Source organism: Vanessa cardui, chromosome 1 (genome assembly GCF_905220365.1).
Source record: "Vanessa cardui chromosome 1, ilVanCard2.1, whole genome shotgun sequence".
In the NCBI taxonomy this organism is placed as follows: Eukaryota; Metazoa; Arthropoda; class Insecta; order Lepidoptera; family Nymphalidae; genus Vanessa; species Vanessa cardui.
In genome coordinates this window covers 3,662,525-3,676,908 of record NC_061123.1, presented here as the reverse complement: position 1 = coordinate 3,676,908, position 14,384 = coordinate 3,662,525, and the positions used below count along the sequence as shown (strand labels likewise).

General features: G+C 31.3%; 1 protein-coding gene across 5 annotated transcripts in view; it reads right to left on the bottom strand.

Moving 5' to 3' along the window:
* The window catches only part of LOC124530463 (kinesin-like protein KIF13B), a 132,386-nt gene that overhangs the window by 49,803 nt on the left and 68,199 nt on the right, over window positions 1-14,384 (bottom strand). The window lies entirely within an intron of this gene.

The window sequence follows — 14,384 nt, the reverse complement described above, 5'->3', positions numbered from 1 at the left end:
AGGAGTTACTAGGTAACAATAACCACGTCACGTGGATTTGTTATAGCAAACTTTTACGCGTCAAAAATATACGTAGGCAACACGAAGAAATTAAATCATCTATCAAGTAGTTCTTATTAGCAGTTCGGAGTTTTTAATTTAGTTGTGTATGCATTTCCGCATTTATTCCCTTTAAAATAAATGGACGAATTAGTATGTCGGCCTGCTGACGGTAAGTGGTCACCCCATCCCTTAAAGCGCCGCCGCACTTGGAAACTCAGATAAGGAACACAAGTAAGACCCGAATGTTACATCTCAAGTCGTGTCGAATTGCAATCCCTTCGGATTGATAAAATGAATGGAAAATCTTTTTTCTCAAATATTTTAATAAAAAAAAACTTTCAAGAGGCAGAATATCAAGAATTGCAAAATCCAAACGACGAAGACTCATAATACGTAGTGAAACAAAAAAAAACATTGTAATTATTGCTTAATCTCAAATTGAAAGCAAAAAAAACTTTCCACTTATTGCCAAATCTCAAAGTTAAACAAAAAAGTCAGCAAGTAGAAGTACAAATAAGTCTTTCGGTTTTTTATTTAAATAAAAATAATTTAAGAACATTATGTAATATAACCATTCGCAATAGGGCCTCGAATTAATGAAACCAATTTATTAAAAAAATATTGACTCTATTACTGGAAGCTTATGAACTAATTTTTTTATGATTCAATCATATTGATAAAAAAAACAATTGACCTTCATAACATGAAAAGATTTCCATTATATCAACGGTGTGCATTAAACAAATAGTGGCCGAAATAAGGGGAAGAATTAAATCGAAAGTAAAACATTCTCTCCTGCTTCGCATCACAAGTCGTTCAATATAAACAGAAGTTACGTCGGCCGGTTAGCTTACAGCTTAGATATTAATAAAATTGTCGTAGAGTAGCTTAAAAACTTGCTTAGCTGACTAGTCTCCTCAAAAATTGAACGCTGTGACTTACGTCAAAAAAATATAGTTAGTTATTATCATAAAAATACACAGAAACTACTTAAGCACTCGATATTGTATTTATAAGAATTTTGGTTATTTGCAATATTAATTATTTAGAACATATTAATGTTAGACATATGTATAGAGATTACGTGTATTGTTCTTAATCAACGATTGTCTCAAATTTTTTTACTTATTCAGCAAATTGAATTTTAGAGGAACCGTTTGCTAAATCTACGAGGTTCGAAATATATCTGACGTTTCAAGTAATTGCTCGGTTTGAGATATAATATCTGCGTTACGAGGCATTTATTTGCTTGAAAGGTTGAGTATAACCATAACAATAAGAATTCTAAACATAAACGGTGATTACAAGAAAATTCAGAGCACAACAAATCTGATGATTAGTCCGTTATTTAATCTTTCATATAGTAAGTACCGATCACCATGTATAAATATAAAATCTTTTTACCTATTCTTATTATGAAAAGCATACTAAACGTCGAATGTTGTATAATTATTCCTATAAAAAATTAGAATTATCGATTAAATGTCAATGTTGATGAGATAAAATTGACGATATTACAATATTGACATTGCCAATTCTTACTATGTAACCGCGTATTGTAATTCAGAAACTGAAAGAATCCATTTTTTATGCTAGCAAGAAAAACTAGAAACTTAGTCGTTGACACTGTAATAATTTTCAACGCTCTCAATGCGTCGCCAACTTTAGAAACTTAGATAAGTCATTTGCGCCTATAATTACACTCACCATTCAGACCGAAACACTAATGAGCGCTGACGGGCACTATTTATTTCTAATCTGTCAACGCATTACGGTAAACAAATAGATTATAGTGAAATCGTCAAACTGACGAATATAATCCGTTAACTCATTAACGAATAACAAAAAAGCGACGGGCGATTTAAATTTATAGAATAACATAAATGTATGTCGTGTTGTGTGACCGAAACAATCGTTCAGTGACACGGTTATTCATTCCACGTTATGCGCTTAATAGGTAACTCTGTGTAACAAATCAGCTGTCTGCGCTGTGGCGTAGGAAATGCGGTTTACCTGTCCGCCTCCGTAAGCTACTGGCTTAGCTACAGATGAACATTAGTCAGACAAAGAACCTGATTTAATTGAGAAAATAACTACGAGCTGCAGACGGAGGTTAAGCCGTAATAACGTTGCAGTGTCCTTTATATTTTTCTGTTTGACTAATTCACGGAGACTCTATGGAGCTTATTGTTTTAAAATAAGATTTTTTTATGTTAAAACCTTATCATTTTTTATATAAAAGTCTGACAATAGAATAAGTACAAAACTCAAACGTCTTTCACTTTATTTACAATTCACTTTATTTTTGTCAACATTGACAATCTTTTTTTCTAATCAAATAGGTCATGTCGATCAGTGCTCTATAAATTAAAATGTTTTCCACGTATATATAAAGCTTAACGATTGTAATAGTAGAGACAATCTCTGAGTGATAAATCGTTAAGATAAGAAAATGATCTCCTAATAGTATAAACATAAAACCTGCATAGCGTCGCAGATGGGGCGTGAAACAAAGCCGTTAGTGGGTTAGCAATGCGCGGTAGCCGCTTTTGTTCTTCGACCTAGAGCCGATCCAACCACGGACGCCGACTGAGCGCTAATTGCTGTTTAATAAACGAAACGGACGCCGCGGATTTCGCTTTCATGCGAAATCTTTACGACTATTGAGTCATTTTATATATCATTCATAACGTTTATAATTTACTTTGAGTTTTGATAAATAAAATGAAGTTTTAATCTTTTCAGCAGAATTAAATTTAAATTAATTTCAAATGTGTATTTAGTAAATAGGTTGGTTTGGTGAGCTTGGATTTTGATTGAAAGGTCATGCTTTGTTTAGCCATTTACGCTTATTACAGTAATGAATTATTAATGTAGTTCTTCTGGCTGATTTCAGCCGCGATTTTAGCGAACATTTAGTGAGGGAGATCAGGTAGCTGTGCTAGAAATATTGTAATGCAAAAATGGGGACCTATATTATCACCGTAATAACCTCCATTGGGACGGCAATATTATACAATTGGAGATATATTAAGTAGCCAAAGGACTGAAGGATTTACGTGCTTTCCGAAGCCATAATACTGCCAGCGTCGCTGATACTCATAATAATTTATATACAGATTAACTTAACATATTGAGTCAAATCCTATTGTCGAACTATAACATCATCCTACAGTCATTTTTATAATGAAGCAGTGTGACTTTAGTAATCACTATATTTAAACAAAAGCTATATAGTTACGAATGTTTAGATTTATGTGAACCCATTATTACATTTTTTCAATCTTATTGTTTATAAGTGACTTTTAATATCTATTATAATAAATAATTTTCCTAACATGCAATTTCCTCTACAGCACACCTTCAAATCGTTTTATCGACGGAACGTTCAAACAATAAATTGATCATAACCGTCGTTCGCTATACATATATATAAGTTTTTAAATTGAAACAAACACTAGAGTTGAAAATATTTTCAATATTATAACCGTCAAATATGGAATATGCAAACACGAATCGCCATTCACACTGAAGTGCACGTGAGTCGTTCGACTCGTTTGCGTGAATATACAATCGGTCAATGTTTTACTAATATTTTAAACGATAATTTTCATGTGATTACTTGTTTATTTTATAGTCACGCTTGTACATATAGATTTATTACAAAAAACCTTATTTTACTTTTCACATTAGAGATGCATCACACTTGGTACCTTCGTTCTGTTTTTTAAAAATGGAATCTCCAAAAAAAATAAGGAAGATTAGTACAAACAGGAGTAATTGAAGAGTTTGTCGAATTTAAATCAAGTACCCATTGACACTAATTAATCACCATTACCCTTTTCATTTGGATTTTTTAAAAGAAAATATATGTATTATTTATTAACAATAACGTTTATTTAATATTAAAAAAAAATCAAGCCTAGTTGTATTTTTAAGAAACAACTAGGCTTGATTTTTTTTAACTTATAATTTGTAAGGTACGTTTCAAGTAATTTCTGAAAGAATCAATGACTTCAATCCAGCTATATCATGAAAGAATCTAATCGTGTATTATTAATTTTCATCAAAATATAAAGTTAAGACACGCGATATTCCTCATACTTTTAACTTTGGTTCACAGTTTTTATTCTAAATTCAAAAACAAACTCTAACGTCCGTTAGCAATAAAACGTGAATATACGAATTCAACAAAGATAAGTTCGAAAAAAAAAAACGTAAAATTTGTTAAAATAGAAAGGATTTATGAATGAAAGCGAATATATATAAATAAAAAAAAAACTTTAAACTATTTCTATTTCTCGTTTATTTATTTAGCGTCAATTCTGGAATTGAACCAATAAATTTTTAGAAAACCTGTATGGTTTTCGCTCCATTTCGTTTACTGTACAAACCATATAAATACATGCACCTTCACTTTTCAATGTAGTTTGAACAGGAAAAAGTATTTACAGTATGTATATTATTGCTACAGTTAAACTAAAATAAACTAAACGTGAATGCATTACGATAGTTTTTCGTCTTTGCATATTACATACACACCACCACCAACAACATCACCACATACCTATCGGTTTTGTCCTAAATTTCAATTTACATATAAAAAATATAAAGCTAAAGTGTGCAGATAAATATATTTTCGAACAGTTTTACTATTCACAGAAGATCTATATAATGTGCTTGATGCGTGAAACTTCTAAATATGGAAATTTTTAAAATTGCCAAATGAATAAGCAAAAAGCAAAGGAACTCTCGAAACCCACGCAGTATGCACAATATCTCTTATCTCTGTTTCAGAGGCGCAGTTATTTTTCATTATATTCATAGTGTCGCTAAGACAAAGGCCTTTTTATTTTTTCTCGCTCGGCCTTTATGCTGTCTACCCCTTGACACCTCAAGTAAAAACAAAGCCTTACGATCACACTATGCTTTAAAAAATATCATATACAAAAACCTTCTTCTAGAATCAGTGTATCTATTAAAAAAAACCGCATCAATACATATTGTTGCTTCTTGACGGTAAAATAATTAATCCACGGGTTGTTTTTACCCAGACAGAAAGCTCGCCCACATATATTTTATCAATCATTGTAATGTTTGCAAATATATACACATATTCTATTTATCAAGTTTGAATATTAATAAATAGATAAAATAATAAAAAATAATACCGTTGCAAATAAATATTTCTCTCCAAAATGTAAGCAAACAATCAAATTAAATATAAACCAAATAAGTAATCTGCAAATGAATTTTCAATCAATTTAATAGATTTTTTCGGTAATTTAGCAAAAGGTTTTTGAAGACAACCCTCAAAAAAAACAATAATAAGTTGTATTTTTAGCTTTTATCGCGTCCGAACTTGAAAAAGTACTAGCCAGTAATGTTAAGAATTGAATTTAGTAGCAAAGTTTATAGTAGAGTACACTAATGCAATGTTGAATTTTGTATAACCCTAAAAGTACCTTGGGACCCTCAAGCGGGGAGACAATTTGAACAAATTGATATTCAACTGACGGGAGGTCGGCAACGAGACAAGATAATGCACTCAGAATAGAAAACCGTTTCGTTTTGCACTAATGTCGATAACATTAAACTGCTTGGGGATATTGTTTGATGTCTTGCAAGAGCTTACGGATTTCCTCGATTAATCTTGTTTTTCCTTGATAAATTCTGATTTCAAATGTATTATCGTTTAGCAAACTGCCTAATCGGGCTGCCAATGTAATCCATCTAGGGAAACCCTCAAAACACAAAAAATCCCCATAGTCGGTTAAGCCGTTTTAAGAATAGTGAAATGACACACGTACATGAAGAAACAATTATTTATGTAATCATATTATGCAGATTTTTTTAATCAAAACTTTTTCTTACGTTTAAGTAATTATAAGTTAGATTAAGAGTAAAAAATAAAAGATTATTATTTATTAATACTGTCAATTATATTATATTTATTATACCACAAGCAATTGAAGCGACACGTATCCTTCGTCCAAAGATGAATTGTTTCCAATCTATCTTGATTAAATATACAAATAGAAGGTAGAAAGAAAACACAATATTCAAAATATTTTCGTATAGTAACTAAGATTAGTTTTAAAGGCAAACTTCTTTGGGCGCGATGAGACCAAGTCTGAGTGAAAAGTTTCTGACGGTAAAATATTTCTAACTTCTGACGCGTGGACCGAGTTCCACACGTTTTAATTTACTTTATCCTTCATTTAATTAAACAAAAATGCAAGATTAACTCTTGTCTCTCGGTCAGTATTAATCCGGAACGCGAAAGGTCAACGTGAATTTCCTAACATAATTAAACTTCTAATTGGAGAGAGTTTCGCTTGTACATCTAACCATTTACGTACGGATACATCAGTCGACCTAAATGAGAATATACGGCAAAGAAATTAAAGCACTACCTTAATTACATTTTCAAGACATATACTTAAGGAGAGATAATTAGAAACGAATATTTTATACAAAAAATCACAAATTTATATTCATATTGGTGCTATACCAATTTTATTTTAGTCACACATTTTGTTTTAAGTGAATCATAATTATAGTTTTTCAAAATAAACTAGATAAATAGGAGGGGAAAATCCTTATTAATTAATTACATTTTTATCATCAAATGCTTTTCATGATTTTGGTTTAACTATACAATAGGGTTATAAACGATTTCGAAGATTTAAAGTAAATTATTTATAAATATAGATTCAATTTGTTTTGAAGAACTTTTGTCTTTATTTTCATGTTCAATTAATTTTCATTTTTTTCTATCTCATTGTATTTTAAGCTTCAGAATTATAATGGAAATACGGGCGCACTCTACTTGAGTTTCGCATGGTCGCAACCTGAACCCTGATTGAACTAATGAATGTTGTCGAACCTTCTGACTGATCTCACTCTCTCATTCCTAAATTCAATCAATATTCTGTTTTTCAAAGCCACAGCTTATAAATGCTTTTCCAATGAAAACGATATAGACATAAAAATGGTTTTAATCATTCTGATGTAGACTTGAAAAATATCAGCCCTCATAATGTTAGAACGTACAATACACATATAGGTATATACATATATACACTACATAATGCACTATTTATGGTGATTACAAAGCACGCAGAATCTATCATGCTCAACATTAAGACATGTTCTACATTTTTCAGCCCATAAAACGAAATGTAAACGAAACTTATTAATAATAACATAAAATATTTGAATTTAACTTTACCAGTATAACCCAGTATTGTGGTCAGGTCAGTTGGATGCGGTTATTGCAAAGCTAGAAACCTTCTCTGTTATATCAGCCCGGCTCTCTTTGTGAGGAACATCTAGCTCGATAATCCATTCTATTCGTCTACACAGCTGTATCTATCATTCGTATACTAGGTAGATTCAGGACGTTCAGTAATTAATGAATATGGTATAAAGCTTTATAATCACCTTCAATGTAACATAATAACAAGCAAAGCTATAGTAATATAACATTCCATATTTTAAGTTCTTTATTATTTAAATTATCTTAACTGTGCCCAATTAAACCTTTGTAGTCTTTCCCCTATATAAATACCTTGTAATTTTATAAATGCGAAAGTATCTCTGCGTATTGCTCTTTCACGGCTAAGCGACTGGACCAAATTAGATGAAATTTAGTATGAAGCAAAGTTGAACTCTGTAGAAGGACACAGGCAGGGAATTTTTTGCCTTATATCTGACAAGCAACCCCAAAAACGCGAGCCAAACTGCAGGCGACACTTAGTTTCGATATGTATCCTACCGCATCGTATATATTTTTTTTTTCTGATTTAACTTTAATAGGTATATTATTAATTTTTCCTGGGACCTTTTGTAAAAACCCTGCACACAAGTATCGACAAAAGTAACCAACATTAACAAGTTAAATATTAAAATAGTTTTAATAATATTAAATTGTATAAGCAGTAGGTATATATCAGAAATAAATTCGGATTTGCAAACATTACAATATTATTCAAAATATGAAAAAATCCTAACAATGAAGAAATTATTTAAAAAAAGAATACGATTATACGAAATGCCTTTCCAACATAAATCTGAATGATAACCCTACTTGTCTTAAAGGCTGCATTATTGCCCATCTTAATCGAACTTCAAAAGTAAGTCGTGTCTTTCCTCTCAAGTTGTACCTAATTTTCATATAACGATGCCTTACATACCCATGTCGAAAGTATACCACGCAGTCAATTTTAACGATATGAATAAAACAGTGTTTCAATTCATACACCACAAAAGCTTTGAGTTTTTCGAATCAATTTTCCCCGCTGTACTCTCTCGTCTTTGAATAGTGAATCAGCAAGAAATATTAAAAATTTAACCGAAGTTTGAACGAATTTAAGGTCGTTAAACTATGGTAAGGTTTTTGTGGTTATTTGTTCTGTTTACATTAGAGTTTAACGTGATTTAAAAAATAATGTTTATAATTATTCTTGAAATTTCTTTCACTACTGTAAATATTCGAATATTCGAAAAACGAATTATTATATATTTAGATTCTCCTTATTCACGGAATGACGCGTGAACGGCTAGACCGATTTAGCAAATTCATTTTTTTGGTGTGTTTGTTTTTGTCAGAAGAAAAAAGTTAAGTAAATTCGGAAAATTAGAATGAAAAAGAATTCAAGAAAAGTAAGCGATCGTATTAACGTTTTTAGTATAACCAACGTTAATGTAACCATTTGATACAATTATCAGTTGGTGCAATTGACAGGATTGGGCAGTCGATAAGCGTTTATGGTATAAATCTTGAAAAACCGTATTTTTGAATACCAAAAACCTATTCATATACGCGCCAAAAATATAAGCTAATAGTATTGTGGGCCATAAAGCATTACAATAAATCAAATAAATATTCAATAATTATAGCAATTCCAATTGAATATTCATAGCAGAGAAAGGACAACGTCTGTATCTCACATCGTCTTGTTCACAATAAAAAAGCGTGACGAATATTACTGCACTTAGTAACATACAAATTATTCTGAAAGCATATTCCGCCATAATTTCAAGCGCAAAGCCTGGGAGAACCTTTATATCACCTGAGCTGACGTTTCGGGCGCCATTCTTTTGATTCACGAGACCTAAATTAAAGTCTGTTTACGTAAAAAATCCTTTTACAGCATATACACCTTGATTCATAGGCGCTTTAGGCATCGGAGCGTTATAAAACCCGTGGGTGAAGGGAAAAAAACTAACTGTTGCGTTGAGACTCGTTATTCCGCCTGAGTGAGTGAGTGTTGAATGAAGAATGAATGGGGCAGGCGAACCGTTGGAAAATCACTTTCGATTTCTCCACCGTATTACGGGAACAAAAACAGCTAACTGAGCGTAAACTCTATCTAAAATGTAGTAACATTTTATTAAAACTAGCTATTCTTAAACTTATTTTTTGTTTAATTTTAGTTTTCAATTTAATTTTTATTTCAATTAATATTTGAAGTAATATATACAAAGTCTGATTAGAAAATAATTAAAAAGAAATACATTTTCCCTCAAATCAATCATACCTAAATTTTGTTGTCGTGTTTTTTTTTTTCAATTATTTTTTTCAACTTAAAGAAAGAAAATAAAAGTAAAAGAATTTCCCACGAATATATTACGATCTTCCTCCCGTGTGTTAATTATTTTCTCGCCTCTCAAGGTACAAATTATTTACGAGTTTTACCCAACGATAAGAGCGAAACGGCAATTTCCACATTATACGAGCTTTATGAAACAATATGTCTTGAAATTAACTTAAAGGTAATTTCATGTTGTAAAGTTAAATTATAGCAGAACTGATGCCAACGGGTGTTCGATACGTTTATTTATTTAAATATAAGATACGAGATAGAGAATTAAATTTATATTTAGCATATTCGATTACCTTTAGCTAAGTTTATATTTATTAAAGAAATCGCTTTAAAACGCTATTTGTCGAAATATAACCTATTGATTTTGATTTGATGATTAAATCTGTATAATAAAATTTTTTCTATTAATCTATATAACCCATTATAAAATTTTCTTAGTGCTAATATTTGACATAGAAAATGTAAGAAAGTTATAAAAATAGAATGTAATGTAAAGAAAGCAAGGCTAAGCAACTCAAAATCGATGATTTTAATAAGCGTCTATAATAGTTGAACTGTATGACGGTAGGAGCACAATATATGTACATTATTACAGAACTGTTATTTATACCGAATTCTGAGTATCTATAACATAAAGTTTATATTTACCTTCATCTAAAATGTATCGAAGGAGGGAGAATTGTTATTTTATAAGCCCTTATTGTATCAACAGAAAGGAAGAATTATTTCGAAGAAAACAATTAAGAGGGCGGGCGTAATAATTAGTTTTGGCACTAAATGTATGTTCCATTGAATTTCTGTTACTACTACTGCACCGAAAATCTTAAAGATTGTTTTCTAAGCAAAGATAAGGTAAAGAAATTATAATTAAACTGTAAGTACAAGCCCGTCAAGCGTGCAAATTTTCTATATTAAAATATGCATAATTTATTTACATTCTGTCTAGATTTCGGTCGTCAACAAATTATACTTACAAAGCTCACACACACATAAACATTCGTTATACTAATGACATCGACGTAATTATAAAGCTTCGTAACACTTCTACAGAACTCTGCAAACGAAATTAAAACAAATGCATATTTATAAACATAAAAATATTACATTATATGAGATAATTTTTAGAATAGCTTAAGTTATTGCAGGTCATATTTGCATTGCATGCATTTGAAGAAAAATGTTTTATATAAAGAGCTCTTATATTATCTGATTAAAGTAATTTATCTTTCACCATAACATCAGTTTATTTTATTCAAAAAACAATATTTTTTCAAATAACGAGACTGAGTACTGAAATATGTAATAACCAACTTAAGTTAAAACCTGCTATAAATCTACGATACTAAGAAAAGTTGAATGCATTTTTAAAACTTATATGGAATATTAAAAAGACATTTTCTTGTTGAATCGCTATCACGAGACGACATCGATAAAAACGTTTAAGCGCCATAAAACCAAGATAGGGTTTAACGAACATCAGAAGTGAGGCGATATAAAGCAGACATTGAGATTTAACGTATCATGACTTTAACGCTTCTCGTATATTCTGAACCGTAGTTTCAAACAGACAAGTTTATCATATAATTGGGTCTGCTTCAAAGGAATCACGTCATAGATACCAACAAACTCGCCTAGAAATCAGTAAACATTCGTTTGATTTTTCTTCATCAAAGTTTTCTATACTTAGACATGTGAAATTATTTCAATTCGAGGTAGAATTCTCGGTGTTTGATTGTTTAATTATGAAGGCAAACTATGCAAACTGTAGTTATGATAATATTTAATAATTATCGTTTCGTTTATCAATAAACAGATAATGTGTAAACCAAATACATAACGAGCTCGTTACAACTACTGCTTATTCTACTGCCAGACTTTCATAAACTTTTTTTTTATTTACTTAGTATTGCTGTGGTAGTTGTTGGTACGAAAAGTGGTCATTATACCTTGCAGCTACAATAGTAGTACTACCAGACTGTTTGTCTGCCTTTCTATAAAAGTATATGCCAATAAATATATTGTTCTATGTACATATAGGTTAGTAATTCGCGTTAAACATTGTTTTAGGAATCAATTCTATAGCCGTCAGCGCTTTCCCCTCGTAACATCCCTTCGCATTTTTTATTTACGTGAGGGAATTTTTAATAACGCCCCGCTTACTTGACGGGACTTTGATGGTTACACAAAAAGGCCCGAATGAGGGCGTCATTTGCGGCTTTGTTTCTGTCGAGAACAACGCCAAATAATTTCAAGAGCCCTACGTGCAGTATAAAATTTCGTCATCACGTTTCTATTCACAAAAAAGAAAAATCTCTACATGTTACGTAAAAAAAGTTATAAAATCTCGAGCGTTTACAAGAAGGTGAGAAACATAAAAAGGAAATTTTCCTTGGGCGATGTTTTCATGCCTCTCTATCTATTCAGGTTAACTCGCTTTAAATGTAGGCGCGCGTGAAAATGTTCTCGTTCTCCTGCAAAAACTTTATATATTTTATTCTTCACGAATACTACTTACGTAAATGTTATAATCTAAAGAACTTAACTTTGGGGTTTCCATTCAAAATCCCTAAATCCTTCCAACAAAAACGGTAATATTTTCTCAAACTGGACGATAAACAAGATTAAAATTACACAACGCGGGCCCTCGTCCGCAAATAAATCTCTTAACATAGAAATGTTTCGTCAGTTATAAAGAACGTACCAAACAAATTCTTCGAACTTAAAATTTGGAAATACCGTTAAATTCTACTGTTTCTACGACTTTTCTCATTATATAAATATATTTTGTCACAATTTGAAAATATTACATCGATTTTAATACCTATACATAATTTCTTAACGAGTAATGAAATAGTTGTCATTTTTTTTTCTATAATTCGCTTTAATTTCTATATTAAAGCGAATTATAGAAATAATATAAACAAATGTCATACTACATGAGTAGAAAATACGTATAATAAATCTATATTTAATTTAATTAAAAAAGCACACCCAGATTGCCACAAAAAAAAGGTTTTAGATATAAGAATAACATTGTATATATCCACAAACACATGCGAATTTTCAATATCTAATTGAAACCTAGAAACAATACCTATGAAGCATTTCAATTCACGTATACTGTAATGTATAATGCACATATTTTCTGATTGGAAACTTGGCAAGTCAACACATGATACCTACAGTCTTCTAGTCGTAATCTTCTCAAACAGGGTTATTGCTCCCGTGAGTCACACGAGCGAACTAAATAGGTGCAAACTACACAATATCTATTAAGTAGTGATGAAAGAGAAGAGCAGAGATGGCCCTGTGGTTAGAACGCGTGCATCTTAACCGATGATTGCGGGTTCAAACCCAGGCAAGCACCGCTGATTCATGTGCTTAATTTGTCTTTATAATTCATCTCGTGCTCAGCGGTGAAGGAAAACATCGTGAGGAAACCTGCATGTGACAAATTTCATACAAATTCTGCCACATGTGTATTCCACCAACCCGCATTGGAACAGCGTGGTGGAATATGTTCCAAACCTTCTCCTTAAAGGGAGAGGAGGCCTTTAGCCCAGCAGTGGGAATTTACAGGCTGTTACTTTACTTTTTTTTTTTTAGTGATGAAAGAATTTATTACATAGTTTATTGAATAAATCGCTACATATTACAAAATAAAGCTTTCCGCCGCGTCTCTATGCGATAAACTCAACAGTAGCAAATGGATCCAGTAATGGACGGAGTGATCCATGAAGAAGGTTTAAGTGATTCATTAAGCTTTTTTGGATTTTTTTTTTCTGAAATATGATGATGGTTGTTGAAGTTGTCAGAAAAAAGTGTGCCGTCTGAGGTACTGCGATTGAGATAGTACTATGATTTAAACGTACTATTTAGATCCTTATTTTATCAGAGCGAAGTTGGGTCCGATAGATAATTAACTATATATGTTTGTATGTGTATAATAATAAAATCGACTTTTGTGATATGATAAAAACAAATAAGATCATACTGAAAATTCCAACGATATAATATATCCGAAATCATATACGGGAATAATTCTGGAATAATGTTGAAATGATGCATTATTAAATTTTTATTAATAAATCAATTTTGATTCTTTATTCAGGAATCCAAGGAACAGTTTTATTGAAGGTATTTGTTCAATGGCCGAATCCGCCGATTCTAGTAAGTAATGGCAACGATAAACGGCAAACTAAATTTAAATAAAAAAATGTATATTAAACCCTTTCTCATCCGTATGTGACATATAATTAATTATTAATGTGCATTATAGAGAATATATATTATAATGTTCTAGTGTTTTCCACATATAGCTGTGAATATTAAATCACAGTGAACTCAATACTCTAAAGGCAACCTAACCACGAAAACCAGTCCTAATATCGGGCTGCACTTAAACTTCACATCCAATTACAGTAACTGGCAGCATCAACACCTACGTCCTTAAATATCTCACAGCTAGAACTAGGTTTAACATCCGACACACGTCACAATCTCGGAAGCCAACGGCAAAGCGATGTCTCGTTACAGGAGTAAAATATAGTCCGATTGAATTGGCTCTATACGTTTTCGTACATACTCCCTCGGGGTTACTAACAGCGAAATTCGCTTAGCTACGAGGCTATCAGTTATGTCGACTAAATTGGAATGTTCTCGATTTTTTTTTTCGATATATCAATAACTTCTACCGTGGAAAAACTAAACAGAAAAATAAATAATTATATT